An 18,047-nucleotide genomic window follows, 5' to 3' on the forward strand; every position below is an offset into this window, starting at 1 on the left:
CTACAGCAACAAAATATACAACAAAGAACACACATCCAATAATAATTTGATCCAATGCAAAAATCATAATAAAACATAACTTTAAAAATGGAATGACTTCTATTAAATAAAGTAATATTCAATAATCTTTTAGAATACAATAGTACACGATAAAATTAACTCCCAAAACATCAGCAAATAATAAACAGAAATTCACTCTTAACTATTACAATAAATAATTATTTAACCATGATCCATAAAAATAACTGCAAGTCACAATGCATAAAATACCACAATACAGTGGTACCTCGGGTTAAGAACTTAATTTGTTCTGGAGATCCATTCTTAACCTGAAACTGTTCTTAACCTGAAGCACCACTTTAGCTGATGTGGCCTCCTGCTGCCGCGCTGCCAGAGCACAATTTTTGTTCTCATCCTGAAGCAAAGTTCTTAACCCGAGGTAATATTTCTGGGTTAGTGGAGTCTGTAACCTGAAGCGTATGTAACCTGAAGCTTATGTAACCTGAGGTACCACTGTACATACAAAAACCATGTTGCGTGGAGAGTTCCCACCCCCCCCCAGTAGAAATAATGACACATGACACAATTATTAAGGTTAATGGGCTAAAAAAGGCCACAACTTTATTGGTTACAGGTGATGGAGCGGTATTGGCTTAGGCAATGGACCTAACCGACTATATCTGACTCCAACCTGTCTGCTGGAAGTCCAGGAAGGGTTATCCACCAGTAGGGGGAGTCCTGCTGATGCACATCAACTAGGAACTCCCCCGGAGTCATCGATAGGGGGCGTGCCTTAGGCCCTAACCTCCCTAGGCTTCGGACAGTGCCACTCCCCCCAGAATCCTTTAACGGACTACCCTTCAATCTGTGGGGCAGGTGATGGCGCTACCTCCCCTCTTTGCATCTACAGAACTATTCCAATGCCTAACCGCCAATATCCAGAAAGTTGTGACAATGTGCTACGAGGTAGGCGAAAACCAAGTGGCCGGTGCCAATTTGCTAAGTGGGAAAATTCCTACCAGGCCCCAGCAACCAACCGAAATCCATAGCAAGGTCAAATAAAAGAAAACCTTAAAGGGGGGAGGGGGGAAACCGGAGCAGTTGGAAGGCAGAAAAAGAGGGAGATCTCCGCCTGCGTCCTGCCTTTATGGGGCAGGCCACACCCCCAGACCAACCTGATTGGTCAGCTAGGGGGTGACACAGCCGGGAATCATCCAGTCGCCAGGGGCCAGCCTCCCACCCCCTGCACACATGGAGGGGCCTTGAAGCCCACAACCCCACCTCCTCCTCAAGGTGGAAAGGGCTTAAAAGGATCAAACTGAGAAACCAAGACACACAACTTATCTTGGCCTGGGAGTGGCTAGTTCCTCAGCTGGGAATGACTGAGGTGAGGGTGGGGAGAGGCAAGTCTCTTTCCCTCTTCTTTGCACTTCCTTGCTGAGGAAGCTGACTTCTGCTGCATCATTTTAGAGTCTTTGTGTAGGTTTTCTTCTGGTGAAGCAAATGTGCTTTCTCTCCTAGATGCCTGCCATGACCACTATGGAAAGCAGTGCTCATCAGATGAAAGGAAGAAATGTTTCATTATCGCAACTTTTGGTCATCATAGAATTGTAGAGTTGGAAGGGTCATCTAGTCCAAACCCCTGCAATTCAAGAAATATTTTCTTTGCCCCCTGTTCATGTTGGCATGGAGCACCATGGGCTGCTACCATGGTTTCCTCAGGAAATGAAGAAGATCCTAGGCTACAAAGCCTCTATCAAGCAATGGCTGGACATCCACCAATGAAGCTTTTCTATACAGAAAAGTGTTCTGAATCATCCGATAGTATTTGGTATAATGCTGTCCAGGCAGAAATGTTGCACTTCAGTCCTTGTATCCCTCTGACCGTTGTCACATCTTACTTCTGTCACTGAACCATCACGCGCAATGTAGCAGGCTCTGAGCTTTGTCGAGAGTGATAACCTTATCTATAGCTTGCAAACCCTTCATCCTTGCTTGGAACATGTAAGAAGGCCTTCTGCAATGCTTCTTTATCCTCACCACCAGAAGAAGGAAAAAATAGAAAGTCATCTTTTCCACTGGATGTGATTTCCTTCTCTTTTCTAAATATTTTAGTAGCTTGGGAACCAGCTGGTCAGCTGCGCAATTCTACATTGCGGACAGCAGGATACAGATCTGTGCCAAAGTCCAAACTGATCCACAAACACAAGCCTACTCCTGTTCAACAAACAGCCTCACCAAATGTTGAAGGAACATCATGTAGTTATTTGATAAGAATAGGAAAAATCATGAAAGATCATTTTCTGAAAATCGGTTAGCATCAGCTCTTGCCACTAGGCTTTGCAAGTACAGTGGTACCTCGGGTTACAAACACCTCAGGTTACAGACTCCGCTAACCTGGAAGTAATACCTTGAATTAAGAACTTTGCCTCAGGATGAGAACAGAAATCACGCGGTGGCGGCAGCAGGAGGCCCCATTAGCTAAAGTGGTGCCTCAGGTTAAGAACGGTTTCAGGTTAGGAACGGACCTCCGGAACGAATTAAGTTCGTAACCAGAGGTACCACTGTACCAACAATCAGTTGACTGCCAGCACTTGAAAAGTCCTGAACCTTTGCCAGCATGTTTTGGTTTCAAACCAAGAGGGCAGAGGAAAATGTTTCACCTGGTATCATGATGACACCAGGTGACTGACAGGTAGGCGGCCTCACCCTCCTGTCAAAATGGCCAGCAGGAACTGAGGAACCTAAGCACCAAGCAATGGCACCCCACTCCTGCCCTATTGGAACATGCCATTGCATGAAGGATCAACTGCCTCAATGGGTCTAGAGTTGACTCAATCATAACAGAAGTCTCCTGGCACCATGAAATAGATACCTAAAAGAAACAAAGCCCAGCCAGACTACTGCTGTGACAAAAGAAAGAAGGATAATCATTTTGAGGGAAGAACATTATAAATCAGGTTTGGATCTCTCTCTCAACTAATGCTTTGTAGTCCATGATCACATTCTTGATTATGGGTCAGGAAAGGAGTATCAGGAGTGTGCTAGCTTGATTTTCTTTTTTGATTATCTCATGATGAAACTTATCTGATCTGTCCATTGCAATTTCAAGAACCCTTTTGAGTTTCAGAGACCGTGTGCTCAGATATATTTTCATACTGCAGTTATAATGGTGGTTATTTAGAATTCTATTCACTAGTCTTGAGCAACTCATTTTAGAAGTCCAGCACATTCAATACTTTTCCAAAGTGAACTGAAAACTGGCATGCAGGTGCTAAATTCTTGTACAAACTACTTTTAAAAGAGAAGGGAAGAGAGAATGTGTCTTAGCATAATTATTTGGTCAAAGACTAAGACAACTTGTTCAAAATTCAAGTTGAAGTGTTTAATCTAACCTTTATCAAGGTTTTTCTTTTGCATAGTTAGCCTCTCAGTTACTGGAGAGAAAAGCATAGTCCTTTTGGGGGTGGAACAATTGCATTTGTAATTTTATAGTGTTGTTATATTGCATTATGTCTTATTGTAAGCAGCCTTATTTATTATTTTAATAGGAAAGCAGGGCTTATATATTAAGCTAAAACTAAACAACATAGTCACTTTGGAGACTAGTGTGAAAACTTGTACATCTTAACACACACATGATAGATAGATAGATGATAGATAGATAGATAGATGATAGATAGATAGATAGATAGATAGATGATAGATAGATAGATAGATAGATAGATAGATAGATAGATGATAGATAGATAGATAGATAGATAGATAGATAGATAGATAGATAGATAGATAGATAGATGATAGATAGATAGATAGAATCCCAACTTGGCTTTCAGTACTCAAAAAAGAAGTATCTGTATATTTCACAGTAGCAATTAGCAGAATAAATGGTGGAAATGTTCATGCAGGCAACAACTTTTGCAGCAGATGAGCTAAAACTCCAAACACCATAAACTACTTTATCCGTAAGTAAAATCTGGAAAACCAGTATCTTTTTCCTGGCACATTATATGTACTATACTCTGACTGGGAAGCAGGAAGAGTTTGTTGTGAGCATGGTCCCTTCACTAATCATTTCATTACATTGAAGATATCTTCCAATCACTTTGAGCCCTAGGTAAGATGTGTGGAAATTAGGCTTGAACTTTCTGCCTTTAAATGTATCCTACAAAAAGGCTAGAGGAAACTTTGCAAATTTTAGCCCCAGTTCAGTGGGGCAACTGACTGCCAAAATCCACTGAGACATTGTTCCCAGATTCGCCATCATGGATATCATTTAATGGTAAGGTGCTGGGTGTATCCTAGAATGTACTCTCAGTTCCTGTGGGGCAGCAATGAGACCCAGTAGCGTCCCTTGTCAGCTAGATATGCACCCAAGAGCCCTCCAAAAATCTCTGTAACACAGGAGCTCTGATACTCATGTGCTGCTCAGCATACGGTGCAGAAAGGGTTCCTTGAAGATGTGTGCTGTGTGCACACTATTGGCTCAAAAGCTGTGTGCACACTGTTGGCTTAAAACACAGCTAAGTTTTTTCCTTTTCCAAATCTGAGTCAAAGCTGGTTTGGGGAAAATGCATCAAAACCACAATATTTCATAAGGAATGACAGCATAGATATGAATTGTGGCTAATGTATTGTGTGCACTGCTTCCCAAACTAGCAGTTTGAGTGCGTACATAACCAGAATGTTTGGAAATCACTGGCCTACAGCAAGTAGGAAGAAGAGGAGGCTCCGAAACATTCTTATTCCCAAGGGTAGCTTATCCTGTTTACAGGAAAGAGAGAAAAAGAATGAAGACGAAAAAGAAACAAGCATGTCCTTTTAGCACCCTTCCATAGCACTACGCCTCCATGTCTGTATTTTCAAAAAGCCGCCCACATTACATCTCACGACGTATTTATTATTGTCAACAGCAATTTCTCCAAGTGAGAGACTCAAATAAAAGAAGCATAAACATTCCTGCCTCTGAACTTCCCTCTTTTCCTGCCACCATCACCCTTTTTTCTCCGTAAAAGGCTTTCCTCCGTGCAATGAGCATGTGGGATTCAATCAACACGTCTTTAGTGATGTACACCCACTGCCCAACTGCATTTACAACAGGAAAAGTGATCTTTGCACTCCCTTTGAAGTAAAACACGGTGACAATATAACTGCAGGACATTTTAACTGCTTTGTTTCTCTCAGCCTGTGTTAAATCCCCTTAGCTTTTCGCTAGCTCTTTGCTGGTTTTCCAGAAACAATAAAGCACATTAGCACTTACTGTGATTCATTAAGCCAAACCACTTCTCCTTCTAGGAGCCCATCCCTCCTGGAGATCATGTTCTCCTATTAACTCTATCTCACTCCCAATATGAACCAGTGTAAACTCCAAATTGCATTCCCTCCTAATTGTAATGACCATGTCAGAATGTCCTATTGGTTTTGATGTTCACAATATCCAGTCAAGAACATTGAAACAGGAGCAGATTGATGGATACTGGGGTCCAATACTGAGCCTGCAGTATCTTTCTACGGCCAAAATTTCAGATTAAGGGGCAAGGAACAAAAGTTTTCAGTACCAGGACAACATTAAAGACCTGCTATTGGATTCACTCAGGGTTAAATTGTGAACACTGCGTATTTTAAGAGAAATTGCTGTGGTTAGTCGCAGTCTTTTTATACCAAAAGAACTATATAGCAATATAACAAACAGGTTATTCTCAGTGGCCAAATTACCCTGTGGAGGCTTCTAGACTGTCAAAATCAGGGGGGGGGTGTGCTTGCAAATTATGTCCAAATACATAAATATGTATAAACCAGTTTTATTTCAGGATCCAATCAATATTATTTTGATCCGTTGTCACAGGATCACTAAAAGGCACCGGGCCCATAAACTGGTACCTACTCTGTGTATTTGGTAATCTGGCCCTGGTTACTCTTTTTTGAAACATGGATATGTGCATTTGATACCCACATCTAATATTTGGCCCATTAATTAATAGCAATAGTGACTCAGTGTGCAAGGTCAGAGATGGGGCAAAATGAGGAACTGATTTTCATTATTATTTTAACTCTTCCCCCAAGATGACCCTGCTGCCCATTCAGTGGTTTTTCAAGAGATGCTGTGCTATAAATAAATAAATACACATTTTTGCAATGGGACAAACATATTGTTGAGCGGATGATGCAGCCTGCCTGTTCATTCTTGCAAGGCATTGTGGCAAAAGAAACCACAGCAGAGGATCAAAGCAGAGGCCATTGGCTGGATTGTGTTGGCAACAAGGACATATTCCCTCCCCACAAGCCTTCAGAATAAGGGCATTCTCCAGTCTATTTATTTGAAATCCTTCTCACTACAGTTCCATTGCATGGGTACAATGGACGATGTTGTCACATGCCCTTTGTTGAAGCAAGTTTTGCCTTCTGCATATAGAATGGGGGCAACATCTTATCCTTAACCCCAGGCAGCAAAATGTCTTGGGGCAGCCCTGTTTGCCAGCAAACCGGATTTCATTGTAAAGATGCTTGGACTTGCACTGGAGTGGGGAAGCGATAGGGATGAAATTTCATTTAAGTTTAGATTTAAAAGTGAGCCTACCAAATCTGCCCTTTCTAAAACAATACACAAACTGGAACACAAGTCCAAGAAGCTCTGAAATTCGCACACCTCTGAATTTTGCAACAGGGTTCCAGACAAGTAATGTGTACAAAGTTGCATGCACTACAGTGGTTTTTTAAAAAAAAAATGCTTATATTGGTGAAAGTAACCTGCAAAATGCATTGCAGTAGGCTTTGCAAAAATGCGTATATCAGGAAAAATTCATGCTAAAATGCTTGCAATTTTTGAGAGGAGAGAGAGAGAGCAGTGTGTGTGTGTGTGTGTGTACAGTGCTTTTTTTCTTTAAAAAGTGTTTAGGGGTATCCCTGCATCCCCTCAGAAAAAAGCACTGTGTGTGTGTGTGTGTGTGTGTGTGTGTGTACACACAGTGCTTTTTTTCTTTAAAAAGTGTTTAGGGGTACCCCTGCATCCCCTCAGAAAAAAGTACTCTCTGTGTGTGTGTGTGTGTGTGTGTGTGTGTGTGTGTGTGTGTTATTCTCATGTGGCTGAAGAAATGTAGACAACGGGATGTATGATATGAAAAATTAGAAAGAGGGAGAATGGAAACTGACGGCTCTATCTATCCATTGCTAGGCAACGGCCAGGACTTTGGGCTGCACTATAATCCCACCTGATGTGAGAATGTGGCCTAGACAACACCAAATACTCCCTAGAGGCTAACCACTGTAAGGGAACATGGGTAGTGCTAACAGTGATGGCTGGGGCCCCCACTCTCCTCCCTATTGAGTTCTTTTTTAAAAATATTTTTTTAATTTGATTTTTAAAAGTATACAGCGGGGGGAAACCAAAACAATTCAAAATCCAAATATCGAGATTACTCTGAATCTCTTGACTTCCTCCATCCCTTCTATGGGTCCTAATGATAATATTTACAACTGCAGATCAATACTTATCCAAATTTTTGTCCTTCTAAATTATCCATAGTTTCCGTTACTTTACAAGTGTGGTTAAAATCCTGCCAATGTTTTAACCTGCTTACAGTGGTCCCTGCTGAGTTCTTAAAGGGCAATATTAAGACTGAGGAAGAGGGAGCTGACAGGAAATAACACCCATTAGACTAGTTGTAAGTAGGAAGGCCCTTAGGCCCTCAGGTACAGAGGGGGCCCTCTTGGTGGTTCCTCCACCCTCAGAGGCTCGGTCATGACCAGCAGAGGGCCTTCTCTGTGGTGTCCCCTCCCCACAGAGGCATGTCTGGAATCTTAATTGTACAGCTTCCAGAAAATGCTGAATACGCACCACTTTCCTTTGGCTCTTGACACTTGAGGCCTATATTTTAGGGCTCACCTTATTTTCACAGTTGTGAGTTGTTTTAAACTGTCTTTAGCATTGCGTTTCAATGTTGTGGCCCACTCTGGGAACTAAGGGTGAAAGACGGGTAATCAATCAATCAATAGTACGGGGGCTAATTGAGGTTGGTGTGATACTGCCCCATCTGCCCTAATGGAATAAAAAGGTAAAGGGACCCCTGACCATTAGGTCCAGTTGTGACCGACTCTGGGGTTGCGGCGCTCATCTCACTTTATTGGCCGAGGGAGCCGGCATAAAGCTTCCGGGTCATGTGGCCAGCATGAGTAAGCCACTTCTGGCAAACCAGAGCAGCGCACGGAAATGCCGTTTACCTTCCCGCTGGAGCAGTACCTATTTATCTACTTGCACTTTGACGTGCTTTCGAACTGCTAAGTTGGCAGGAGCAGGGACCGAGCAACAGGAGCTCACCCCGTCACGGGGATTCGAACTGCCGACCTTCTGATCAGCGAGTCCTAAGCTCTGTGGTTTAACCCACAGTGCCACTCGCGTCCAATGCCCTAATGGAATAGCCTCTACTAAATGTTGAACAAACCATGTCTCAGGGAAACTTCTCTGCCATTACTAACTTTCTCGTGGAGGAACCTTAGATTAGCTTACTTACACAGAGTTTAGGAGTAGGGTTGCCATATTTCAAAAGGTGAAAATCTAGACACAACAGCAAAATCTCAAAAAAAAAAAATCACAACTTTTTGAGCTAATTTGAAGTAAATACTGACATGGGTCACCATACATCTGGAATGTCCACAGTTTTGAACGGCCGAATGCTGGCTATGTATGTCCGGGAAATTCCAAACATATAGGAACCCTATTTAGGAGGGCATTAATCTGATATAGCACTGCAGTTTTCAGGCTGTGTTAAAACTGATTAATGAAGGCAAAACTGAGATCTATGCAGTCAGCACTTCTTATGGCATCCATCCCGTGAAGAAGTCAGATAATTCTAAAGATTTCCGCACAAGCACCTATTTATTTTTTTCTGGATGCAGAAAAGATATCAGTACGGCTGAACAAAGTTACAGGCTGTGCTCTCACCCACTTCTACTGAGAACAATGGATAAAAAGAAAGGGAAAAGGTTGTTACTCAGAGTCCACATCCTTTCACAGTATTTCTGGATGGTAAAACATCTCGGAGGAGATTGATTTTTATTTTCCTTTTTTTAAAAAATGGGTCCTTTTCAAATGGAATGATTTGCCACACAGTGCTAAAAGAATTGAAAATAGGTGTGTGCTGAAATGTGTGACTACAACAAACCCTGGCAGCCACTATTTCTACAGCATTATTACTAAAACATAATGACATTCTGCAGCAAAGGTTTAGAGACCTCAGAGGTATGTCTGGGTGGGCCTGTATCCATAAAGAAATACCAGCGCTGATTCACATGAAAGGCAAACGCCTACTTGAGCAAGCAGAGATCAGAAAAGCTGTCTTATACTTAGCAGGCAATCTTGCTGAAAACCAAAGAAGCCCTGTGTCTGAAAGGTACCAGTTTTGGAAGCACTACTTTGATGAGGCAACAGAAATAGATAACTTGCAGCCAATGGCCAGTGTCTGTGTCACTTAAGACTGCATACTCACAACATTTTAATCTAGAGTCAATGGAGACCGAATTAGGTTACACACACCCCCACACACCGCCATGCAGTCCACACAAAATCTAGATCTTTTGCATACATTTGTCTCCTGAAAAGCACTTCTTGAGAAACTGGTTTCTTTCTGAAAATAAAAGCTCATTGTGGATCATTACCCCACAGTCTGCCCATTTGAAAACAGGTGTAGGCAGTCCCAAAAATGGGAGAAGGCCATCACCTGCCCAGTGATGCTGTGGGTAGGCATCATATACCAAAATTGCAATCACCACTATCTTCTGGGCTTGTGCAGTGAGGAAAAGGCATGACTCACCTAATCAAGACGAGGGTTTTCAAATGCCTGTCAAGTAACTACACCCAAACTTGTGGAAGACAAGATCTAGAATCAATCTAGATTGAAATCAACATACAGTGGTACCTTGGGTTAAGAACTTAATTCATTCCGGAGGTCCATTCTTAACCTGAAACTGTTCTTAACCTGAAGCACCACTTTAGCTAATGGGGCCTCCCGCTGCCGGTATGCCGCCACTGCGTGATTTCTGTTCTCATCCTGAAGCAAAGTTCTTAACCTGAAGCACTATTTCTGGGTTAGCGGAGTTTGTAACCTGAAGCATATGTAACCTGAAGCGTCTGTAACCCGAGGTACCACTGTACTGAAGATGATCGTGAGTGTTTCTGGATTCAGAAAAACTGCATTTTTGTGCCACAAACGGGTTAGTGAGTAGGCAGCTGTCAGGGAACTGCCATCGGAGGAACAGGTGGTGGAAGGGCTCACGGACGCTGGGAGAGACTCAGCAGCGGAAGCAGGAACCAGCAGGGGGAGAGGTGGGTCTCTGAGGGAAAGCGAGCAAGAGGGAGGGCTCAGGGACACGTCCAGCGAGAACAGTGGGGAGGTTTCTGGACCTCCCATAGGGAGACCCACTCCTCGCCGGAAACTGTCACGCCGCGAGTCCCGAAGACGTGTTTCCGTTAAGGAGCTTTTATGCTGGAAGCGATTCCGAAAGCAACCACTGTCGGAATCTGCAAGTGACTAGAGCAGACATGTCTGAGGGGCTCCGTCACAGACAGAGGTTTGTTGGCTTGAACAAACTCTGAGGGACTATCATTTACGCACAAGCAGCTCATCATCCCATCACAGCAGCCTTTAGTTGGGATTTACATTGGGGCAAAGGCCATTGGTTTGTCCTGTTAGCTACTGTAGAGTAGATAAAGAACGACTGAGAAACCACCACTGATACAGATTGTAAGCGAGCGGCAAAGGACTTATTCAGCTTTGCTTTGCTCTTTTTTTTTAGTGTGGGGTGTCTGATGGGGAATTTGGGCAGCCGCAAAACCTGCTTTTAAAAAAACCCACACCTTCTATTCCTTTTGAATAGAAGAAACCCTGCCTTGGGCCCGTGTTATCAGCCCTGCCAGAGAGCTATATAAGAAACAGCAGCAATAAATCTGGAAACCTGCATGAGGCCTGAATCGAGGAGTCAAGGTTCAATAGGCAACGCAATCCCCTTGTATCTCTTGTCAGTGAAAAGACGAAGAATTTGGTTTTTAAGAAAAGAAAAGAGCAAAAAAAAAGCTACATGTTTCTGAGAATAGTCCTGGGATACGCCTCAAGCAGGGGGCCAAGCCCTCACAGGCCGTGACTACAGACCTGCTAGCATTGTTTTCCTGCTTCCTTTGCTAAGCAGACTGCTAAGCAGTGGAAGAGAGATGAGAAAGGATTGATTCTCCCTTGCCAGATTGCTCCCTTCAGGAAGTAGAACTGCAGCAAGCAGAAATCATTACGATCCCCTCACTCTCTCACAGGCCTCAATTCAGCAGAAGGAGTAAGCAAAGCTGTATCAGGCAGGCAGGAGAATCAGGAAGCAGAATGTCAGCAAAAGATAAGGAATAGGTATGGCCCAAGACATTTTGGAACCTGAGTCAAAGGTGGCCCCACTATCACCCATCCTATAATAATAATAATATTATTTGTACCCCGCCCATCTGGCTGGGTTTCCCCAGCCACTCTGGGCGGCTTCCATAGAAACCAAAAATATAGTAAAATATCACAGATTAAAAACTTCCCTGAACAGGGCTGCTTTAAGATGTCTTCTAAATGTCAGGTAGTTATTTATCGCTTTGACATCTGATGGGAGGGCGTTCCACAGGGCGGGCGCCACTACCGAGAAGGCCCTCTGCCTGGTTCCCTGTAGCTTTGCTTCTCGCAATGAGGGAACCGCCAGAAGGCCCTTGGCGCTGGACCTCAGTGTCCGGGCAGAACGATGGGGGTGGAGACGCTCCTTCAGGTATACTGGGCCGAGGCCGTTTAGGGCTTTAAAGGTCAACACCAGCACTTTGAATTGTGCTCAGAAACGTACTGGGAGCCAATGTAGGTCTTTCAAGACCGGTGTTATGTGGTCTCGGCGGCCGCCCCCAGTCACCAGTCTAGCTGCCGCATTCTGGATTAGTTGTAGTTTCCAAGTCACCTTCAAAGGTAGCCCCACGTAGAGCGCATTGCAGTAGTCCAAGTGGGAGATAACTAGAGCATGCACCACTCTGGCGAGACAGTCCGCGGGCAGGTAGGGTCTCAGCCTGCGTTCCAGGTGGAGTTGGCAGATAGCTGCCCTGGATACAGAATTGACCTGCGCCTCCATGGACAGCTGTGAGTCCAAAATGACTCCCAGGCTGCGCACCTGGTCCTTCAGAGGCACAGTTACCCTATTCAGGACCAGGGAGTCCTCCACACCAGCCCGCTCCCTGTCCCCCCAAAAACAGTACTTCTGTCTTGTCAGGATTCAACTTCAATCCATTAACCGCCATCCATCCTCCAACCGCCTCCAGGCACTCACACAGGACCTTCACCGCCTTCACTGGTTCTGATTTGAAAGAAAGGTAGAGCTGGGTATGATCTGCATATTGATGAACACCCAGCCCAAATCCCCTGATGATATCTCCCAGTGGCTTCATATAGATGTTAAAAAGCATGGGGGAGAGGACAGAACCCTGAGGCACCCCACAAGTGAGGGCCCAGGGGTCTGAACACTCATCCCCCCCCACCACTTTCTGAACACGGCCCAGGAGGAAGGAGCGAAACCACTGTATAACTGTGCCCCCAGCTCCCAGCCCCTCTAGACGGTCCAGAAGGATGTTATGGTCGATTGTATCAAAGGCCGCTGAGAGATCCAGCAGAACCAGGAAACAACTATCACCTTTGTCCCTAGCTCGCCGGAGATCATCAACCAGCGCGACCAAGGCAGTTTCAGTCCCATGGTGAGGCCTGAATCCAGATTGGAAGGGATCCAAATGGTCCGCATCCTCCAGGCGTGCCTGGAGTTGTTCAGCAACCACGCGCTCAATCACCTTGCCCAAGAATGGAAGATTTGAGACTGGGCGATAGTTGGCCATACTGGCCGGGTCTAAAGATGGTTTTTTAAGAAGCGGTTTAATGACCGCCTCTTTCAGTGGATCTGGGAATGTTCCCTCACAGAGGGAAGCATTCACCACCCCACAGAGCCCATCGCCCAGCCCTTCCCGGCTTGCTTTTATTAGCCAGGATGGGCAAGGATCAAGGAGACAGGTGGTTGGTTTCACGCGTCCAAGCAGCCTGTCCACATCCTCGGGGGTAACGGATTGAAATTGATTCCATGCAACTTGACCAGACAGAGCTCTAGCACTCTCCCGCCCCGGCCCTGCACCCACGGTGGTGTCTAGCTCCTTCCGAATATGAGTGATTTTATCTGCAAAAAACTTAGCAAAATCATTGCAGGAGATCTTGGAGTCTTTACAAGGCCCCGGTGGTAAAGGTGGTTCCGTTAAATTGTGAACCACCTGAAAGAGTGTCCTGCTATTATTTTCTGCAGATGCAATAGAGGCAGTGAAGAAAGTCTTCTTCGCCATCGCTATCGCCACTTGGTAGGCTCGACGTTGAGCTCTAACCTGTGTCCGGTCAGATTCAGAGTGAGTTTTCTGCCACCGATGCTCTAGCCGTCTCAGCGATTGTTTCATTGCCCTCTGATCCGTGGAAAACCATGGGGCTGTCCGGGCTCCATGCAATCGGAGAGGGCGTTTCGGAGCCAGACAGTCGATAGCCCTGGTTAACTCCGCATTCCAGCGGGCCACCAGGGAATCAGCTGAAAGGCCATCAACATGGGCTAAAGCATCCCCTACCACTCTCTGGAAACCATTTGGATCCATTAAGTGGTGGGGGTGGACCATCTGAATCGGTCCCGCCTCCCTGCAGAGGGGAAGGGTCACGGAGAAGTCCAGTTGCACCAGGAAGTGATCCGACCATGGCACTTCTTTCATTTCACTTTTACTTAGTATCTCCTATGAACAGTCAGAAGCCTGCCAGGCTAGCATTTGAGCCTTACTTCGACACAGGTGATGGGGCAGCATCCTTCACCTCGCCTGAAGGCAGCAGACTATCTTAGGAAGCTCAGGCATGGCACAGACAGCATGGCACAGACATGCAACTTGCCCCCATAGCAAAAGCCACCTGAGCTGGTTGCCTTACTCTGCCTGTTGCTTTCTGTTGGCATTGACCATGGCAGGGCCTTCTTGGTGACAGCCCCCTGTTTGTGGAAAGCATTCTCCAGTGAGGTACAGCCTGTCCTGCTCTTTATTAACTTTCAGATTAATTGTTTAAAACCAAATTCCTGTTTATTTAGGCATTTGATAGCTGAAAGTTTCTGTTCCTGGCAACCTTGAAATGATTAGCTAGGGGGCAAGTGATTGTTTTTAGATGGATTGTTTTTATTTTATTGTTTTGAAGCTGATATGTTTGTCACTCTGGGCTCCTTCGGGAGGAAGGGTGGGTCCCCCGGGTATAGGGTGGTACAGTGGTACCTCGGGTTAAGAACTTAATTCGTTCTGGAGGTCCGTTCTTAACCTGAAACTGTTCTTAACCTGAGTACCACTTTAGCTAATGGGACCTCCTGCTGCTGCCGCACTGCCGCCGCACAATTTCTGTTCTCATCCTGAAGCAAAGCTCTTAACCTGAGGTACTATTTCTGGGTTAGCGGAGTCTGTAACCTGGAGCGTATGTAACCCGAGGTACCACTGTATATAAATTCAGAATAATAAGAATTAATATGTGTCAGGGAACTGCCATCGGAAGGAAGGGAGGTGGAAGGGCTCACACAGGTTGGGAGAGACTCAGCAGCTGAAGAGGGAACCAGCAGGGGGAGAGGAGGTGATCCGAGGGAAAGTGAGCAGGAGGGATGGCTCAGAGACACTTCCAGCGAAAACAGTGGGGAGGTTTCAGGACCTCCTGTAGGGACACCCACTCCTCACCGGAAACTGTCACGTAGAGAGTCCAGAAGACGTGTTTCCGTTAAGGAGCTTTTATGTTGGAAGCGATTCCGAAAGCAACCACTGTCGGAAGCTGCTAGCGACTGATGGAGCCATGTTTAAGGGGCTCCGTTACAGACAGAGGTTTGCAAGCTTGACCAAACTCTGAGGGACTTGGATTTTACGCACAAGCAGCTCATCGTCCCATCACAATATGCATTTAATAAATACAGATAAATGATGGGGGAGCTAGCTCTGCCAAGGGAAAATGAGGCCCATGAGCACTGCTTTTCTTGGGGCCCCAAACCTCTCTCAAGGAAGCAGCATGCAGACATTTCTATTTTTTAGAGCAAGTCTGCAAAGCAAAGCAGGTTGAGGCAGCAAGACAGAGAGTGAGGGCTGCACCACGCGCACTTCAAACTGAGGAGGTGGGAATGTCACTTAAAAATAAAATGTTCCATCGTGTTAAACGAAGAAACCTCCCTGACTGACTCAGCTTGAAAACTCACTCAGGTCTGCTCGCACTCACCATTTGCCACAGGCTCACGTCTCCATCCCAACGCAGGGTAGTTAACGGGAATGTAGCAAATATTTCACCACACACCCCAAATATTTAACAATAACTTACTGCAAGTGCAGGGTCTTGGAAATAGGAGTGAGTCAGTACTATAATAATAATTTATAATAATAATATATTATTTATACCCCGCACATCTGGCTGAGTTTCTAATGTTTGATGTTTTATCATGCTTTTAATATTCTGTTGGGAGCCGTCCAGAGTGGCTGGGGTATAAATAATAAGAAGAAAAAGAGGAATTATTATATTTATTATTAAGAAAAACCTCTCTGTTCGCTACTTTTGCATAATTTCATAAACCTCTGCTATGGTGGTCACATTTCTTACATTACAGAGCACAATCTGCTACCTGAAGGGCTGTTTACTCCAAGCATCATTTAAAGCTACGAAAGAATATTTAAAAGTGCTTAAGGAGGGAGAGAAAGAAACCTTGGAGCTGTCTTTCAACCGACTGAACAGACACAAAGATCATCTGATCACACTCTTCTCTACTATGGCGAGATTACTATATTTCTGCTTATTATTTCTCAATTTGCTATATGCGTTTGTCTTGGTTACATTTGTTCAGTTCCCTTCTTGCCTTGTTAGGAAAAGTCATTGTTAAGTATATGGGGAATTAGTCCAAAGTCCCAGAGGCTTAAAATAAAGAAGGTGATTTAATTACGTAACAATGTTAAGGGAAAAGCCGCAGAGTGTTTTTTCACTGAAGCAAAATGTTGGGATGAGGGCCTCGCTTTCAAAATGTGTTGCCGAGTTTGTGCAAATGCAGCACCTTGCAAACACTCAATATTTGCCTCTTTGATTCCTTCTGCACTGCAAAGCAGAAAGTGAACCACAAAAGAAAAGAGAAATACTTGCTCAGGAAAGCTGTATGGGAAGAGCTCCCTCTAGTGTTCGGTGCCGGGTTGCTGCACCCCCAAGATACACCTAAGGCCATGTAGTACATTGCAATATTGAAGTCACAGAAATGTCTATTGTGACATGCAAAACTAATGATCTACCCTGAAAATAAAAATAAAAATCCCAGCCCTGAGATATGGAATGTGATCTGATCTGATCTACTTTTTAAAAACAATATGTGCCACAATTTAAATTTCCCATTTAAAAAATAATAATTATCCAGTTCAAAAGTGATACACCATATGTCAGAATCTGTTTTTTTAAAAAATCTTGCTTTTTGATTGTGAAATGGAACAAGACCGTTTAAGGAAACAGACTCTGGAGGTTACAGAGATAGATTCTTTCACCCAAAATAAAATCTGCCGAAGATCTGCATCAGGGCTGTATTCCCGTTCCCAAGTAGTGAGCCTACACACACCAACAGATCATGGGAACCTTCTGGGTAAGGCTTACCCAGTAAGAGGCAATAGATACTTTTCATAAAAGATAGACTCATACATGAATGGGGCTTCAGTATCGCAGACTGGCCACCAGCAGAAGGTGGATGGGCAACCTATGCAAGGAAAGTACTCTATTTTTTTTTAATTCAGGTGTTCATAAGCTACTCTTCATCAGAAAATATCAGGCTGGTGAACAATAAATATAACCAGAAAATGGTCATGCAACATAATGAAAAGAATAAAACAACATCAAAAGGCAGCAAAGCTACAGCTGGACAAACTGACCAACTTAAAATGCACAGGCAAATAGAAACATTCTTTACCTGGCACCAAAATCATTGCAAGGTCACATCTCTGTGATTTGGTGCCATAGCAGAAGAAGCTGGAAATACGGAGAACAGAGAAGCCCCACCTATCTATATCATCTTTACTACTGTCTATATTTTGCTACTCCCCCACATAAGGAAGTGTAGAGCAATATGTGTCTCTAAACTTTTCCCCTCTCTCTGCCTGCAAGGAAATTATCTTTCCAGGTTAGTGGCAGGCAGTGGCGTAGCGTGGGGGGTGCAGGGGGGGCCGGCCGCACCGGGCGCAACATCTGGGGGTTAGGGTTAGGGGGCGCAAATCCATGGGTTAGAGGGCGCAAATTACTTGCCTTGCCCCGGGTGCTGACAACCCACGCTACGCCACTGGTGGCAGGTCACCTGTGGTCCTTCAGATGTTGCTGAAGGACAACTTCCACCATCTCTGATTGTTGACCATACTCAGGGGCACAGCATGGGAGGCAAGGGGAGTTGTGGCCCCGAGCACAGAATTCTGAGGGGGCAGAACCCGGTGCCCCAAAACAGGCTCCCTTGACAAGGCCACATGGCTGCCGCCTTCTGGAGCCACAAAGAGGTGAACAGCACCGCCTTCTCCTCAGGGCCAGCGAAGAGGTGCCCGACCCTGGGCAGAAATCCCTCCGGTCAGAGCCCAGACTTCTCCCGGCCTAATCCGGGCCTTCCCCGGGGCCTCACTCCTGGTGTGTGTCCTTGAATGAGGTGCACACCCCACAGCAGGAGTGCAGAGAGTCGTCTGCTCGCCCGGGATCCACAGGCACCCGTCCTCGCACTGTGCAGCCAATGAGAGGCGGCCAGGGAAGGGCTGCGCTAGTCGCTTTCTGCCAAGCCCCACCAAGCAGAGGACAGTCGCCACTCCCACCAGGAGCTTGCCAAGCTGAGAGTGCAAATGTGGTGACTAGCAGGCGACCTCTGTGAGGAGTGGCTGCCACAGGGGCACAGCAAAGTCCACCTGTTGCCTACTGCACGATGCCCGCAAGGAGGTTAGAGGGTACAATCCTTGCCTCGTCCCGGGCACTGCCACTGACTAT

General features: G+C 45.2%; 1 protein-coding gene and 1 long non-coding RNA gene across 5 annotated transcripts in view; both read right to left on the bottom strand.

Moving 5' to 3' along the window:
* The window catches only part of LOC309529766, a 589,156-nt gene that overhangs the window by 510,555 nt on the left and 60,554 nt on the right, over positions 1 to 18,047 (bottom strand). The window lies entirely within an intron of this gene.
* Positions 1 to 18,047, bottom strand: part of KCNH1 (potassium voltage-gated channel subfamily H member 1) — a 233,148-nt gene that overhangs the window by 203,133 nt on the left and 11,968 nt on the right. The gene's annotated exons all lie outside the window — the stretch shown is intronic.

The sequence above is a fragment of the Podarcis vaucheri genome (genome assembly GCF_965113315.1).
Source record: "Podarcis vaucheri genome assembly, chromosome: 3".
Lineage (NCBI taxonomy): Eukaryota > Metazoa > Chordata > Lepidosauria > Squamata > Lacertidae > Podarcis > Podarcis vaucheri.